This window comes from Coregonus lavaretus, assembly GCF_964263955.1.
Source record: "Coregonus lavaretus genome assembly, chromosome: 38".
Lineage (NCBI taxonomy): Eukaryota > Metazoa > Chordata > Actinopteri > Salmoniformes > Salmonidae > Coregonus > Coregonus lavaretus.
This window is the reverse complement of record NC_140025.1, coordinates 29,741,624-29,746,934: the sequence shown is the minus strand read 5'-3', so window position 1 is coordinate 29,746,934 and position 5,311 is coordinate 29,741,624.

Genomic DNA, 5,311 nt, shown 5'->3' with positions numbered 1-5,311 from the left:
TGCCTCACTGTCCAGTCTCCTGCTCAATACTTTGAGCTCATTACACTGATTACACTTTTGAGTCGATGTTCCTGGAATCCCCGTACGTAAGGGCCCTCTCCAGTGTTGCGGAGTCCCTGGTAAGTGCTGCAGTGTCCATGTCCTTGATGGTGGGGATGTTGTACAGGATGCTGAAAATACTGCTATGCTCTTCGAGCTGCGTAAAGCGCTCGTTGACGGACTGGATAGCAGAATCAATAATCTGATTAAAGAAATGTACTTTGAATTTCTGCTGAGGGTCAGTCACAGGCTCATCCTCTTCCTCGTAGCCAAACAGACTTCTCTTCTTCCTGGGACGGACCGTGGGCTGCACTGGGAAACAGGGCTCAATACCCATCTCCTCTTCCAACTATTTTGCGCTTGCTAAAGCGCCAGCGAAAGCTGCATCCGAGCGGTAGCCTTGGAGGAATACCCTGGTTGAGTTCAGTTGAGCCACTGCTAGTGAAATGTTAAAACTCACCGCCTGCAAACTCTTACTGGTGATGTTCACTTCGAACAAGATGTCATGCCAAACGAACACTGCGCACATGAAGCCAAAGTTGTTCATCTTTGCGGCAATGCTGTTTGTCTCCAACCTTGTATAAATGTATAAATCTCTTGGATGGTGTTAAAAAACTCAGCCGCCTCCTAGCAACAAGATGCTGCATCAGAGAGAACCAGGTTCGGCGAGTGCGCGCTGCATGGCACAAAGAAGGCCCTTGGATTGATATCCTGCACTCTCTTTTGAACTCCGCTGTGCCTCCCCCGCATATTCGCCCCGTTGTCATACCCCTGCCCTCTCATGTCCATGATGGCGATGCCATGTTTCTGTAGTTTTGAAATGAGCAACTAGATCATGCCCGCCCCCATTGCGTCAAGCAGTTCACTAAACTCCAGGAAGTGCTCTCTCGTGCGCACTGACCCATCATCCTCGGTTGAAACAAAACGCACCACCATGGTCATCTGCTCTGTTTTGCTCTTGTCTGGTGTGCAGTCCAAAATAATATAAAAAATATTTGCCTGCTTTTAGATCACTGCACACTGTCTGCTGGATCTCTTGTGCCAGCATGTCAGTGATTTCGTTCTGGATTCTTTTACCGAGGTAGTGCACATGTGTTTCTTTGGACTGTACTCTCCTTACATGCTCCTTCATGATTCCATCAAAGATACCCAGCATTTCCACAAACTTCAGAAAGTTCCCATTATTTGGCTATTTCAGCCTATCGGTGGTCCCAGGTAACGCAATGTTCTGGGTGGCCATTACGCGTATCAGGGCTATGAGCCTCTGCAGCACCTGCTGCCAGTGGAGTCTCTACGTCAATAGCCCGTTGGGCTTGGGCATCGATAGTTTGCTTGGACACCAGCCTGATCTCCAGCTCCTTCCACCTTTGGAAACTATCTAGGTGGCCATGCGACTTCTCATGCGAGTTGAGGAGGTGGCACAGATTCTTCCAGTCCCTGGTTCCATCCCTGACCAGCGCAGATTTGCACTCGTGTGAAGAAGGTTTGCAGCAAAACAGAAGGCTGCATCGTTTTGCTTGGAATAGACAAGCCATGGTCTCTACCCGTTCGACATCCTCCTATTGTAGTGGGCCACCGAAAACTTTCGTTGCCCCTAATCTCTTAGGAAATTCCCCTCTTTATCCTGATGTGGCCCAGCCTGCACTAACAGATCCCGTAAAGATCCATTCATATATTTTGGCCACTCACCGGGATCTTTTATGTTTTTTGTCTGGGAGTTGGATTTATCAGCAGCACCACCACTGTCATCGGGGACGGGGAGCGACGAATCTGAGTCCGGGTCCAAGATAGTAGGTTCTTCGCCGGCATTGTTTGGAGGTGTGGCTATGCCTGATGCAACCACCTGTTCTTGTCCAGCCAGAGAGCTGTCATCATCAGTGGAAGTGCATGGCTCGGACTCCTCCGGTTTGCCCTCTTTGCTGCTAGAATCAGCGAACGGGGGCTCGTTGTTCTCGGCGAATGGATGGCCTGTCCTCGGAGGCTTGTCATTCTCCACACCGGCTGATGGACATTGCTGCATGCTGATACATTTCAGCAGCGAATTTCTTTGGTTTAGAGACTGTGCCTCTTCTCATTCGTTTAAAAAAAATATTCGCTTCCTGATAGTATTTGTCTCTTAGACAATGGTAGCAAATTGTTTCAATCTCTATAGTTTACTTTTAGCTAAAATTATATCCACTAGTAGTAGCTAGCTAACATTAACAGGCTAGATTAGGCTACTGCCTTAATCACTAATCGGCTTCCTCATACACAAACATAAAAAACAAAACAATAATTTAATTGGCAGATTCATTTTTATTAATGTTTCACAATTGGATAATCCCATATAAACACACACATCACCATAGCTACCTAGGATAGTAGGAGTTAACTTCGGGAGAAGTGGTAATGGGGTGAGGGCGGGAACTGCAGCAACACCATGAGCTTGTGGATGGGGTGCTGTCGGCAGTGTAGCAGCCGATCAAGGGGCGCCGGAGCGCGGCAGCCAATTGTCAAAATGCCGCCCCAAATTCAAGTGCCGCCACAGGCGGCTGCATAATCTTGCCTAATGGGAGGGCCGGCCCTGCTAGTAGTACAATCAAGCTGTTTACAAAGTTTTCTGATGAGTATATTAAACCCTAGCTGAAAAAGACTGTCTTTTACCAAATAGGGCTATCTTCTGTATACCACCCCTAACTTGGCACAACACAACTGATTGGCTCAAACGCATTAAGAAGGAAAGAAATTCCACATATTAACTTTTAACAAGGCACACGTGTTAATTGAAATGATTTCCAGGTGACTACCTCATGAAGCTGGTTGAGAGAATGCCAAGAGTGTGCAAAGCTGTCATCAAAGCTCAGCTGGTAGAGCACGGCGCTTGTAACGCCAAGGTTGTGGGTTCGATCCCCGGGACCACCCATACACAAATAAATGTATGCACGCATGACTGTAAGTCGCTTTGGATAAAAGCGTCTGCTAAATGGCATATTATATTATATATTATATAAAGCTGTGGTCCTCTGTAGCTCAGCTGGTAGAGCACGGCGCTTGTAACGCCAAGGTAGTGGGTTCGATCCCCGGGACCACCCATACACAAAAATGTATGCACGCACGACTGTAAGTCGCTTTGGATAAAAGCGTCTGCTAAATGGCATATTATTATTATTTTATTATTATCAAGGCAAAGGGTGGCTACTTTGAAGAATCTCAAATCTCAAATATATTTGATTTGTTTAACACTTTTTGGGTTACTAAATGATTCCATATGTGTTATTTCATAGTTTTGATGTCTTCACTATTATTCTACAATGTAGAAAGAAAAACCCTTGAATGAGTAGGTGTGTCCAAACTTTTGACTGGTACTGTATGTTACCTGCATATTTTCTCATCAGGCCACAAAGGAACCTCCCTTCTAGCACCAGACTAAAGGTTCCCTCCTGATTGGCTTTCAATCTGATACTCTGCAGTCTGTAGAGTGCAGTCTGGAAGCGACTGCTGGTGGGGGACCATCGATGGAGGATGCTGTTGTTCCTCTCCATCGTCTTGAGTTTTCTGTAATCAGCAAGGTTCTAAATACTTTGACCAGGGAGATCAATTATATTCATTCATCTAACAATTGCACTGTTAAAAACTAACTGAGGAAGTACCTCTCAATCTGCACAAGCTGACCAACAGCTGTTCCATCTCCACTTTCCTGCTGTACCCAGAAAAAATTGATTAGGGAGGGCATACAATAGTGCATGCCCAAAAAAAACAACTTTGTTCAGTCATTTGAAATTAATTACATACATTGCAATTGTATGTTGCTGGAGCAATGCAACATATTTCTCCTCCCAGCACAGAGCAGGTTTTTGCCTCTCAAGGATGACACTGACATTCCTGCCACAATCCATAATGGTGTGCAGTGTTGTTCCTAAAACATAACAATATTGACAGATGTGACAACAAATTGTAATCAATACTGAAAGTCTATGCTTAGAGAATTTATACAATGGTGTACCTGTTAGAGACAGTACAATTTCTGCCATTTCCCTTTCTGCCTCTGTTGCAACTGCTGTTGCTCGGGAAGGCCTCTATGACAGAGAGTCCACTTAAACAAAAACACAGGAAATGTTAGGAACATCACTAGAGTCAACCAGCATCAAGTAAATGAATAACGATTCCAAGTATACTAAGGTTGCCTCTGGCGCATATTTTTCCCATGGTGGAGAAAGGCATCAGTCAGGAGGTCAATACGATGGGATGGCGTCATCTCTTTGGTGAACCTCCCAAAGTGCCTCAGATATGACCACAGCCTCTCCATCTGCTCCCCATCTGCCAGTCCAGCACCGTCGACATACAGTGCATTCGGACAGTATTCAGACCCCTTGACGTCTTCCACATTTTGTTACGTTACAGCCTTATTCTAAAATGGATTAAATTGTTTTTTTTTCTCTCGTCAACCTACACACAATACCCCATAATGAGGAAGCAAAAACTGTTTTTTAGACATTTCTGTAAATGTATTACAAATAAAAAACGGAAATATCACATTTACATAAGTATTCAGACCCTTTACTCAGTACTTTGTTGAAGCACCTTTGGCAGCAATTACACCCTCGAGTCTTCTTTGGTATGACGCTACAAGCTTGGTATACCTGTATTTGGGGAGTTTCTCCCATTCTTCTCTGCAGATCCTCTCAAGCTCTGTCAGGTTGGATGGGGAGTGTTGTTGCACAGCCATTTTCATGTCTCTCCAGAGATGTTAGATCGGGTTCAAGTCCAGACACTGGCTGGGCCACTCAAGGACATTCAGAGCCACTCCTGCGTTGTCTTAGCTGTGTGCTTGGGGTCGTTGTCCTGTTAGAAGGTGAACCTTCGCCCCAGTCTGAGGTCCTGCGCGCTCTGGAGCAGATTTTAATCAAGGATCTCTCTGTACTTTGCTAATCTTTCCCTCCCTCCTGCCTAGTCTCCCAGTCCCTGCCACTGAACAACATCCCCACAGCATGATGCTGCCACCACCATGCTTCACTGTAGGGATGGTGCCAGGTTTACTCCAAATGTGACTCTTGGCATTCAGGCCAAAGAGTTCAATCTTGGTTTCATCAGACCAGAGAATCTGGTTTCTCATGGTCTGAGAGTCTTTAGGTGCCTTTTGGCAAAGTCCAAGTGGGCTTTTGCTGAGGAGTGGCTTCCGTCTGGCCATTCTACCATAAATGCCTGATTGGTGGAGTGCTGTAGAGATGGTTGTCCATCTGGAAGGTTCTCCCATCTCCACAGAGGAACTCTGTAGCTCTGTCAGTGACCATCA